This window comes from Ambystoma mexicanum, chromosome 6q (assembly GCF_040938575.1).
Source record: "Ambystoma mexicanum isolate Mex_15411 chromosome 6q, UKY_AmexF1_1, whole genome shotgun sequence".
Lineage (NCBI taxonomy): Eukaryota > Metazoa > Chordata > Amphibia > Caudata > Ambystomatidae > Ambystoma > Ambystoma mexicanum.
This window is the reverse complement of record NC_090937.1, coordinates 119,132,758-119,146,357: the sequence shown is the minus strand read 5'-3', so window position 1 is coordinate 119,146,357 and position 13,600 is coordinate 119,132,758.

The following is a 13,600-nucleotide window of genomic DNA, read 5'->3' as shown; positions in this document are numbered from 1 at the left end:
TCGATAGGCAGCTCACTGATTCAGAAACCTACAAGGAGATATCCTTTAATCCTACTACACAGGTGATGGACCTGATACATGAAACACTTGATGATGCGGTTGAGAGAGGAGTCATATCAAAGAAGACAAGTAGATTTCTAGAAATAAACACCCCATAACCCCGGTCATGTATATTTTACCAAAAATACACAAGTGACTTGTAAATCCATCAGGGAGACCGATTATTGCAGCATCAGGCATTTTTCTGGAACCTTGTGCACAGTATCTAGATAAGATCTTGCAGCCTCTCATACAGAATACAGCTACGTATTTGAGGGATACTAAGCCATTTTTGCAGAAATTGAAAGAGGTGCAGTTTGTTGTGGGACGGGACACGCTCTTCATGATGGATGTTACCTCCCTCTATATGAATATAGTTCATGAAGCAGGCTTAGAAGCCATTGAATGGCTCCTGTTAAGATCTGGGAGCTGTTTAGGGGATCATCTTTTGGTACTCACTCTGCTTAAACTGGTTTTGAATAACAACTTTTTCAAGTTTGGAGATAGGTTTTTTCTTCAGACCTCTGGGACGAGCATGGGTGCGGCTGTGGCCCCATGCTATGCAAACATTTTCATGTACTACTTAGAACATGAACACGTATTATCATCGCTGCGGTGGCAACAGTACCTGTCCTTATATGTGAGATATATCGATGATATATTTGGAATTTGGACTGGACCGGCTGAGGAATTGAAGGGGTTCTTTGACATGATGAACCAGATGTATGCCAGGATTCACTTTACAGTGGAGACCAGTCAATCTATCATTCATTTCCTTGACATTGAGATTTACACTACGGGACATGGACTTGAAGCAAGAGTGTTCACCAAAACAACAGATAGGTACAGTCTACTTTTAGCCACTAGCTTCCATCCTCGAAGAACCATCAAAAGTGTACAGATGAGTCAATTCTTAAGGTTTAGAAGAAATATATCGGAACCACCAACAGCAACAATCTAGCAACAATCAGCAACTCTCGAGGATAAGTTTAAAGCTAGGGGGTATGATGCAACATCGATCCAGGCGATTTCATTGAAAGCAAGTACCATAGCAAGGGAGACTCTTCTTACCCCAAAACCTGCCCAGAAAGGAGACTCTTTGGTCTATGTGACCACGTATTCCACCAAGAGTGGAAGGATTAGGAAGATAATCCAAAACAAGTGGCAGATGCTGCAAATGGATCCTCGTCTACAACAACTATTTCCTCAAGTGCCGCGATTCGCCTACAGAAACAATAGAGCCATTCAATCAAGCCTAGTGAAAGCTGAAGTACAGACATTAACGTCCAAAAGTTCAAATTGTCCACATTGTGCCAATGTTATCAGAGGTAATAGCGTTACACATCCACACTCTGGGAAACCGATCTGGTTAAAGCACTCCTGCACCTGTGATGCCATGAATGTGGTTTATAGATTAAAATGTCTCTGCGGTTTATATTATGTAGGGATGATGACCAGGAAGGCAAAGGCGCGTTGGTCCGAGCACAAGTCTAACATACACACTAATAATCAGAAATCCCCAGTTGCAAATCATTTCCTTCAGGCTAGACATACTGTAGCTCAGCCTAAGTGTGTGATCCTTGAGCAAATTAGATTTGGCCCTCGTGGGGGGGCCTACATAGGAAGCTCCTTCAAGAGAGAAATTATGTGGATTGTTTTACTGGACTCTCTCAGTCCAAGGGGTATGAATGTTGAATTTGACTTGATGTGCTTTATTTAAATACCTGAGTAGGTCCACTAATAGAAAATGTTACCTTGTAAAAATGTGCAGCGAAGCACATGACTATTAGACTGTGAGCAGGGCTTTAGCCTAACAGAATTGTTTGTTCCTTGTTTTCCCTTACTTTTCCATATTTCTTTCATGTTTTTTCCATGCATTTATGGTATGTGTTCATTGCTGACTAGAGTCTCCAATGAGACTGATAGTAGTCTCTTGACTTTTTGCTAAAAAGCAAAATTAGGGTGTTGTCTAATCGTTCGTGGGGTTTGGACAAACTATGGAACTTATAGGCGCTGGTAGGGTATGGTAGTCCTATATCCGTTGGTTAAGTAGAAATTATTGGTGAAGGATGAGGCAGATTAGTTTTGAATTTCGCACGTGATTTGTTTTATTTCTATTCGTTGAACCGCACTAATACAATTCTTAGTCAGTTTCAACACATGGATAGCTTTACACAGCCACAGCCGACGCGCGTTTCAACCTTAGTCTTTATCAAGGCCTTTGAGTTGTATCATATGCTTCCTAATCACTAATCCACTAATCAGGATAGCGAACGTGACGAGATAGCTGATTCATGCCAGCCGGCACAGCTCGACTATCCAGTCCTCTGGCACCCCAGCATGGGTAGGACCAGCACACCATTCTCTTGAAGCATATGATACAACTCAAAGGCCTTGATAAAGACTAAGGTTGAAACGCGCGTCGGCTGTGGCTGTGTAAAGCTATCCATGTGTTGAAACTGACTAAGAATTGTATTAGTGCGGTTCAACGAATAGAAATAAAACAAATCACGTGCGAAATTCAAAACTAATCTGCCTCATCCTTCACCAATAATTTCTACTTAACCAACGGATATAGGACTACCATACCCTACCAGCGCCTATAAGTTCCATAGTTTGTCCAAACCCCACGAATTGTTTTTACAAACAGGAACCCTGGAGTTGGTTCCCTGACAAACAAGAACTAGGCTGCAGGTCGTAATAAAGTACCAAACTAAAAATAGGAGTGCGCAGGAGTGAGGGAGTTCCGCCTACCAAACTCCAACCTTTCCTTTCAAAATGTTGTCTAATCGTGTCTATTTAGCGTTGAGATGGCGAGCAGGATTATCACACAATCAGTCTGGGTGTAATGGGCCCTTTTTTGCAGTGATGGACGCCACTTTTGTAGTGGTTTACCCAGTTGAATTTGCCCTAATCTATGAACTGCCACCTTAGTGATGCACTAGATGTGGATCCCCCTCGTGTTACCTTCAGTGGGAGTGGAGGTCTTCTGTTCTACCTGCTATTCAAAGCGGATAGGGTTGACACACCAGTTTGAAAATTATTGATGCAACATGGTTTTTTGGTATATCTTTGACCGGCAGGGGTGCCTTAGCAGATTTTTTGCCTGCACTCCCCCGCTACCGGCCTATACTAGTTCTGGAAAGCTGTTTGCACCCAGATCCAGGGTTGTCCCGTTTTGGTACATGGTTGTCTTTAATATGTCCCTGAAATGGACCTTCCACATTTTTGTACATCAGAATTTGAAACAGGCATTTATCTTTTTCTGGCATGTTCTTCTCGGTCCGTTGAATTTGTGTCTACAGGCGCGCAGGTAATGTTGATATATTTGAAAGAGGTTGGTGTTGTCATTTTGGGTCCACTAGTCCAAGATGGAGATGCAGAGAATACTGTATGCTGTGTTTTTTTTCCCAATAAAAGGCACCCGTTGGACATGCGATGTGATGCGCATGTGCAGGGTCGCCTCATCAACCCATTTAGTTACTCTGACGACTGGCCGTGATTATACGGTGTCGGCTGGTCATTACGCATGTGAATTGTTTCACTTGGAATTTGTGGTAAGCTCCGAATAAATATTCTTTGTGCAATTCTTCCGTAAGACTGTTGTTAACACGGGTGCGTTTAAGTTGTGGTAAGTGTGGGACATGATTCATTCTGGACACTATCTGCATGTTATAGGTTGTTGACATCGGCTGTATCCGTTTTTGGTACTGATTCCAACCTGTATGAGCTGACTTGGCTGGCCTCCAGTCTCTGGTTCATTTCTCTGCAGTTGCTGAGCACCTTTCGACCCTACCTCTATCCACGTTGCAGTGGTGATCTGACTCCCCTTATGGGGTGAGTATATTGGTGATAACGGACATTTGTCATGCTTTGCTGCCTGATGCTTTTTGATTTGCTCTGCCCCAGGTGGCCATTGAATTCCCTGAGTTTTTTTATTTGTATTATGTTGTTTTGGACCAGTTATTTGCAACCATGGGCTTATGTTGAGTATTTGGTGAGTTTGAATTACCAGTTGTTTGGAACAGGGCTTTTCCTGTCATTTGAATTCCTTGTTTGAAATTTGAAGGTTAGTGCCCTCTGATCCTGGAATATTGTTATATTTACTTCTGGAATGAGAGACTGTGTTTCCTGATGTATGATTATTTACATTTTTCTAGGTGATCTTATAAATTGTAAACGCCAATCTGAACCAATAGGCTTTCCTTGCCCTGAAGATGGATTATGTTTTAATCCGAAACGCGTTGGCTACACATTATCATTTAAGGAGCCTCTTTGGATATTTGTGAAGAAAAGAATCCACTGCTAAGTTCCCACTGTACAAAGGGCAGTACAAACCAATTGGGTCATTTATTTTTGCTTTATGAACACTGTGCAAACTTGTAAACAGCGGTATGATGCTTATATGTTTTTCTTTGGAATTTTGATTTGATTACGAAAATGAATTTGTGTTATGAATAGGATTTGCTGTATGTACAGGAGATTAATGTACTTACAGAGGTTTGAATTCTGCTGTTGATATTAAAAATGATTCCGTATGGATTCTTTGTTTGAATCCTTTGTCCAAAAATACCTGGTTATACTCATGTTTATTACATTGTTTATGATCATGAATTTTATTTGAGTTATTTTGAATCCATGCTGTGGTCTGTCCAGGGAGGCCAGTAATTGTCTTGATGTGCCCCCGTTTACAGACCAATATATTACATTTGGGTTCGGAAGAGCCCACTGAAGTGCATATGAGGGTTACCGTACGGTGATGTATGGTTTTTGTTTTACTTTCTCACAAGCTGCCACCTCATGTAATACTCTGCACCTTATATCACGAGAATCCGACCAATTTGGAATGTAGGCATTTAAATTGCCAGCTCGGTCTACAAAGTACAGGTTTTAAACCTTAAAAGTTGCTATTTTATGGAAGATGAGAAAGTAATGCTAGGCTTTTTCTGATGATTTTCAGCTTTAAAATAGCAGATCAGAAATGTTATAGATGTGGGGTGCTATAGAGAAATTACTGTTGAAAATTATTCCCAACTTGAGACTTTGGAGGTTGACTGAGGAGATAACTGAAATTCTTATTGCAAGGATGGTAAGAGGAGGCTGATTGAAGAGGAGAAGAATTTAGGTAGTGGGATCAGTCAGTTGCATTTCAATCAAACAATCAATGTTTCTTTATTTCAGAATTGTGAAAAGAAAATCTACAAAAAAATCAGCATCAAAATGATCCCGGGATAAGGGAAAATCCAATAAATATAAAATCATAAAACAGTTGTCATACAACAGCAGAAATGTATTCAGATCACAAATAAGTAAAAATGATGTTCTTCTTTTCCATGCAGTTGGTAACTAGCACACACATTTAAAAGCAATCACAGCATCAGGTACACTCAAGAATAACCGAAAAGTTGATTTCCAGCAGCAATAACTGAAACCCCTTAATCAGATTAAAATATCGCATTTAGGCTGGGAGGATAGCTCAGGGGCAACATGTTTGTCTAGGAAGCAAGACAATGCAGAACAACACAGGTTTGAATCCTAGCCCTATGCTTGGAGACTGATTTCCAATATTAAGCTTGTAATAAAAGATTCATTAATTAATTATGTAGTTCATCACAAAAAAAAAAAAAAATGTGCCAGGATTTCTGGAGCACCACAGATGCAGCAGAAATCATATCCGGATCTCTTGCCAGCGTAATTACTGGTTTCTGCCTTAACCATAAATAGTAGTATTTGATCTGGCACAAGTCAATGAAAATCAATGGTACTGCAATGACGGTGCTGATTCAGTGGCAGACAGGGGATGCACCTACGAATTGCGGGAATAAGGAGGGTGGGCCAGGACATCCCCAAGGAGGGAAAGATGGGGGTGTCTGGAAGCTATAGCCAGACCATGGTCCTAGCCGGGAGGTGAAGGCACTCTGTATATTACACAATATGAACACAAAGGAAACCTGTCACATAAATGTGAGGGAGACGAAACTGCAGGTAATCAGTCTCCATGTGGCGCTGCATACGTGCCTTAGTCCGCACACCAGCTTTGAACACATGGCCAGTGCACCATAGCTGGGGGAGGGAGGAAGCTGAATTCAGGCTTCTCTTCTATTCTACAGCAGTCGCTGGGAACAGCACCGGGCTATACAATCAAGGCCAGCGAGACAGTCCCACGGTTATTTGTGATCTAGAGAGACACTCGCAATGCACCAAGGTGGTTTCAAATTGCCACTTGGACAGCGGGTATGGAAACAATGATGTGAAATGGAGGTGCGTTCTGAGAAGAGACAATCAGACGTTCAGTTTTGATGTCCCTGGAACATAACAAGCCCACAGAGTATCCACAATAGTGTTTGTGAAGGTCATCAGTAGGTAGGTGCTGTGTGAATGTCTCCCTTCCCATTAGTTCAGGGTAGACAAACAGGATGAACGAAGGGGAGGAGGTATATGCAGATAATTATATACAGCTTGAAAGAATGGTCAGGGAAGAGGAAACAACGTGTTTAATATTGGAATATTCTATAGAAGGGGACAAAGGGGGGAACAATTGGACACTCCCTACAGGAGAATACATTGTAATAACTCATCAGTGCATGATATTCTGTCGTGCTTGACCAGACCCCTGATGCAAATAGTGGGTTTGTGTGTTTCACAATGGGAAGAGGGAGCAGGGTATGGTGCAGTGCCATGTAGAAGGGCTGGTGGAATTTGAAGAAGAGATGGTAGAGAAAATAAAAAATGAATGTAGGGGGATGTAAATGGAAAGTCAGTGTACATGCTTTGACATGGATAGATGAGAAACGCCGTACAGTGTACATAAAGTCACTCAGACAGCATTCATTGTGTTTCAGAGCAACAGGGACGATCGTACTGGGGATGAGCAATGGCTGTGAGAAGATGATGAGCATCCTTGTGTTGCAGAAAGGACCAGCGGCAGTGATGTATTACTGGTGGGCATGCAGATACAAAGCCTATGGCCAGCTGCCTCCAGAATGGGGAGGGGTGTCCGCACTTGTGACCCTCCACAAACCTGTATTGGTCATGCCCCGGGCAGGCCGGTTACCTTTCAACAAACCTCCTACATTATGGCAGAGGAAGAAGGAAAAAGAGCAGAAGGAGGTGAGAGATAAACAAAGGCAAGTGGTGAAAAAGAAAAGGAGTAGCAATTACATCTCCGGTGAATCAGCAGAGTTTGGACGCAATCCCACAGCACCTAAGATGGGTTTTCTTCACACCCCTACTACTTCCTGGAGTAGAAGCACCCTCAAATGCCAAAGAGCTGCAGATGACCCGCTCTGAGGGGTTAGAATTGGCACATACGACCGAAAAAGGACTGAATGCAGTGTGGGAAGAGCTCTGTGTCTGGTGGCCCTTCGGAATTCATTATTTCTTGATCTAATGACTGCAATGGGGGCCAAGGTCTGTCATAAAATTGGCAGCAGCTGCTGTACAGCAATATCAGCCAACAATACTGCCAATGGAACACTCATGGAAGCTGTTGAGGAGATACGCACACTTCATGAAAAAATGATAAAAGAAACACATGATACTACCTCAGAAAGTTTGCAGGGCTCACTATTTTTCTGGGTACTAGAGTGGCTAACAACGATTATCAAAATAACTATCTGTGTGCTCATCTTGATGCTCGTGCCTTTGATGTCGGACGGTGGATCGTCAAGCAGTGTAATTGTTACAAGAGAAAAGTATGGAATATTATGTCTGCTAATAAAATTGGTGATGAAGGTGGACAATTAGACAGGCAGCATCCTAGGGTGAATGAGGAGGGAGGGTGGAGTGCATGTGGTTTTTGCAGTACCCCCACCAAATGCAGAAGACTATGATGCTTTTTGGATAGCATGTTGCCTAGATGGATGGGATTGCCTATTAATTTGGGACACACTGGATGAGTACGATAAAAAGGAGGGGACATGGACAGGGTACCACAGCTATGGATGCCCAAGGTACAGAGTAAGGAAATGATGGGGAAGAAGGTGTTGATCGAACGATGGATCGATGTGGGCAATGCAATGAAGGTGCAGATTCAGTGCCAGACAGGGGTGCACACCTACCAATTGCGGGAAAAAGGGGGCGGGCGGGGGGCAAAAGGAGGTCTCTGGAAGCTATATACAAACCCAGGGCCCAGCATGGAGGGGAACAAGGGGAAAACACACTGTATATAACACAATATGGACACAAAGGGAACCTGTTGCATAAATGTGAGGGAGGCTAAACCACAGTTAATCGCAATCCATGGGGGCACTGCAGGTGGGCTTCACCCTGTAGGCCAGCTTTGAACACACAGTCCATACACTGGGGCTGAGGGAGGGGGAGGCTGATTTCAGGCTGCTCGTCTCCAGCAGACCGCACAATCAAGGCTCGCAAGCCAGTCCCATGGCTATAAGTGGGAGCTGGGGAAATTGACCTAACCTAGAGAGGCACTTGCATGGCACCAAGGTGGTTTCAAAGTGCTCCTTGGCCAGTGGTATGGGAACAAAGCTGTGGAATGCAGGGGCGTCCAAGAAGAGTCAATCAGATGGTACGTTTCGGTGTCCCTGGAACGTAACAGGAGTGTCCACAACAGTGTTTGCAAAGGTCATAATTAAGCAGGTGCTGTGTGAATGTCTCCCTTCCCACTTCTCTCAGGAGGATAGCTCAGGGGCAACGTGCTCGCCTTGGAAGCAAGACGACATGGAGCAACACAGGATCAATCCCGGGGTCAGTGCTTAGAAACATCTGGGTATTACGCACGTTATAAATAACCAATCATATATCATATCATAGTTCAGGGTGCATCGGGTTCCTTCCTTTCTCATGCTGGCCAATGGCAGATGAATAAAGATCTGGAGGTGAACACAATTATGTCATTACTAATTGCAAACTGTATGCCGACTGAAGCGGGAAGCAATGTGGCACCACACTAGGAGGGGGTGAGCAGGGAGAGGGCAGGTCTGTTTGCTCCAATCATGTCTAACTAACATATGTTTAGCTATAGGGGCATGACATAGTCTAACCAGTCCGCTTCATGAGAACAGAGAAGACGCGAAGTTTGAAGTGCAGCTAGTATACACAATGTATTAGCAGTATAAAAGTGCTGTCCGCTGTGAGCCAGATTGTCAGCTCTCATCAATCACTTCTATTCCACTGTGCTATTTCATTTGTGCTTGTACAGCATTACTTTTTGCCTGGTGTGCGCTCCTTTTTCGACTACTACTGGTAATTTATCTATAACGAGCTCTAGTGGACCCCTAATACAGTAGTGATTGGTTACTAGATCAAGGTACTGAGTCGGGAATGCCCATGAGGGAGATACCATCTCACTGAGGCCTTCAGAAGGTTGAGATCCTTCCTTTTGCTCCCCCACAGAAACACCAGCAAGACTAGAAGGATTGGCAAAGCAGCCATCCAAACAGACAGATTCAAGAAATGTTTTGATAAATAGCAGCCATTCGATTTTGTAGTGGTTACCCAATAACAATGGATGTTTTATCAGGAATGTTGTCAAATTATCCTCTTGTCCCCACCAAAGGGAGAACAGTACAGGTTTGACCAACAGGATGTCTGAGATGTGGGCAAGCTCAGTTTCAAGGTGTGCAATATATGATGCTGTGAATGAAAGCACACCAGGAAGGAGGACAAGAAAGGGCATTTTTGTCAGATATCCTTAAGCACGGCTCCTTGTTGACCCGTCGTGAAGAAAATATTCTTCCTATCAATGTGTCTCTCAGGGGTACAAAAGGACAGACTGAGAGACTAATTGATCGGAAGATGATGATGTAGAGTCGTTGGTATCGGGAGAGTTGTGCGAACCTCAAGCTTCACGACAGATGGGACATCCAGTTACCTTCCAACAACTGCAGAATATTACAACTTATTAACAACCAAATATGCCCTCTCTTGGTTAAGGATAACAATTATCAACAGACTAACCTGCATGATACGGGTTTGAACCAGAAGTGTTTCATACAAGAATATCCTCTAGACTGTTGGATTCTGGAGATCATAAGAAGGAGAAAATGCAATAAGTACCAGATAGCAAGATACAGAGAATGGTAAGGAATGGTAAGGAAGGTAAGGTTTCTTACCCTGGTTCTCTAGAGGTTGTCGCTTCTGATGAATCCCCTTCCAATCTTCCGCGGCAAACCGTGTGAAGTCTCTCCGCCACCGTTCCAGACGGCACAAAGAAGCCCAAGGTGTAGAGGCAGTCTTTAGTCCAGCACCCAGCCTATTCCCGCCGGCACGAGGACGCCTAAGGGGTGCTTAGGAAGTCTCTAGTCCAGCACCAAGCCTATTCCCGCCGGCACGAGGACGCTTAACACTACCCAGGGAGGAAGGACAGGATAACAGAGGAAAGGGAAGAGGAAGGAACAATAGGAAAAAGGCAAGAGGTCTCCCAACCTCCCAGATCCAAACTCAACTCAACCAAAATCACTAGGCAAGAATATCCAAAAAACAATCCGAGGCCAATATTCCAAGACAAAGTAAGGGCAATCCGAGAGCGTATCCAAAGACGTAATCCAAGGTCAAAAAACACCAAAATCCAAGCCAGAGGTAAGCCACTGTCAAGAAGCGATCAGAAGCAGCGAGTAAATGGCGCCGGATAGTTAAGTACCCAAACTACCGGCAACAAAACGGTCACGTGACCCAGTACGTGCACTATCAGGTGGGAGACAACGCACCCACTGACGTAACCTCCAAGGCATCTTCCACACAAAGCGTCGGAAACGCAGTTTCCGACGAACACGTCTGCACCGACCAACGCGTGGAGAAACCAACTCCGCCCCCTGTCCGTCATTCGATAGCGAGAAGCGCTTCTGTCTACGAGAGGACAGAGTAACTGGGGGGGTACCACAAGACCTGAAGCGTTTTCTGACAGTATCCTCCCCCAAAGGACCCCCATGCCCCCGAGAGGCCAGAAACCGGGAGACCAACAACGGGGCATGCACATTTCTCTCTGGTTCCCATGTCCGATCTTCCGGACCGTAACCTTTCCAGTCCACCAGGAAATATCTGGTACCACGAGAAACCTTAGAATCAAGAATAGCATTGACTTCATATTCTTCCACCCCTTGAACCAATACCGGAGACGGAGGGGCAACTATCCTGGTACAATCAAAACAAGGTTTAATCATGGATACATGAAAAACAGGATGTATCTTCCAAGAACACGGCAAGTCTAACCTGACAACCAATGGACTCAAGACATCCTTGACAATATAGGGACCGACAAAACGTGGTATTAGACACCGACGCCCTGGAATACGTAGATTCTTCGTGGAAAGCCATACCCGCGAACCTGGAACATAAACGGGTGAAGGACGGCGATTCCGATCAGCATATTTTTTGGCCTGCTCTTGGGCTTGCACTAGATGTTCCGAAACCCTGGCATGGACCAGAGACAGATCTTTAATGCAAGATTGCACTGCCGGGCAATCTGCAGGAAGCTTCCAATCAAGAGGTAGAGTGCGTGGATGTTGCCCATATATGGCAAAAAATGGAGATGTTCCCGTAGACGAATGGCTGGAATTATTATATGCAAATTCCGCTAAGGGAAGAACAGCTAACCAGGATTCTTGATATTGAAGGATGAGACACCTGAGGTACTGCTCCATAGTAGCGTTAACACGCTCAGTTTGACCATCCGTCTGCGGATGGAACGCTGTGGAGCAACGTTCATCCACACCCAATGCGAACATGAGATGCCTCCAAAAACGTGACGTAAACTGGGACCCCCTGTCAGAAACCACGATCTCAGGCAACCCAAAAACCCGAAAGACGTGTCGTAAGAACAACTCAGCCAGCTTGGAAGCGGAAGGCAGACCTTGGCAAGGGACAAATAAGGACATTTTCGAAAAACTGTCCACCACCACCCATATGGTATCAAAACCATCGACCATAGGTAACTCCACTACGAAATCCATCGTAATCATAGCCCATGGTCTCGCCGGTACTGGCAATGGCGGAAGCAACCCCATAGGTTTCGCAGAATGGGATTTACATTGGGCACAAATAGCGCAGGTTGATATATATTGCGAGACATCCCTTCGCATAGAGGGCCACCAGCACCAACGTTTGAGGAGTTCGAGAGTTTTCTGTGAACCCGGATGAGCGGCAATAGCAGCATCATGACACAAGGCAATAGCTGCACACCGGGTCTCCTGATCGGGCATAAAGACACGACCCTGGACATAAGGTAGACCATGCACAATATCCATGTTATATTCTGCCAATTCCGCAGGACCTTTATCAACCCAGGTTTGGAGCGTCGACTTCAAAGGGGGCTGTAAAATACAACTACAAACCACTTGTGTTGGTAACAACAACGACCCATCCTGTGGACGTGAAACACAATCCCCAAAACTTCTGGACAGAGCGTCAGCTTTGGAATGTAGAACACCTGGGCGATAAGTCAACGTAAAGTTGTACATAGAAAAAAACTCATGCCAGCGGGCATGTCTCGCAGTAGTGCAAGTCAAGGACTGCAAGGCCAACAAGTTTCTGTGATCAGTATATACCTGGACGGGTACTTCTGTACCAAGAAGATGATGTCGCCAGACCGTAAATGCGTCCCTAACAGCCAACAATTCCCGTTCAGTGACGGTATAATTTCGCTCATAGGGCGTTAACTTGCGTGAATGATAAGCGACTGGATGTAGATCCCCAGTATCAGCGCAAGACTGAGACAAAATAGCTCCTACCGCAACATCAGAGGCATCTGCTTCGACAAAGAAAGGATATTCGGCATTAGGATGCAACAAGACAGGAGCAGTAGTGAACGCAGCCTTTAAGAAATCAAACGCAGTTTGAGCGCTATCATTCCACAAATACGGTTTCTTGCTGCTGGTCAATTCGGTGAGAGGTGCAGAAATAGAGGAGAACTGTCTAATGAAACGTCGGTAGAAGTTGGAAAACCCCAAAAACGATTGCAACTCCTTCCTGGTAGCAGGTATAGGCCAGTTCAAAACGGCTTTAACCTTACTACTACTCATCTGCACTCCCTTATTGGTGATGTCATATCCCAAGAACTCGACATGAGTTGCATGGAACACACACTTTTCTAACTTGACAAAGAGATGATGATCTCGCAAGCGTTGTAAGACTTCCGAAACATGGCGCACATGGTATTCCATAGATGGGGAGTAGACGAGTATGTCATCTAGGTAAACGATAACGAACCTGTCGATCATGTCTCGAAGAACATCATTGATGAAATTCTGAAAAGTGGCCGGAGCATTACATAGCCCGAATGGCATTACCAAATACTCGAATAAGCCATATCTGGTCTTGAAGGCGGTTTTCCATTCATCCCCACGACGAATCCTGACTAGGTTGTAAGCTCCCCTTAGGTCCAATTTGGTAAAGAATTCTGAAGACCCTAACTGATCTAGTAAGACCGATATTAAGGGAATCGGGTACTGATTTCGGATAGTACCTGCATTTAGCTCTCGGTAGTCAATACAAGGTCTTAATTCACCCTCCTTCTTGGGTACAAAGAACAATGGAGAAGCAAATGGAGAATGGGATGGTCGAATAAAACCCAACTCTAAGGCTTTATCCAGATATTCTTTAAGAA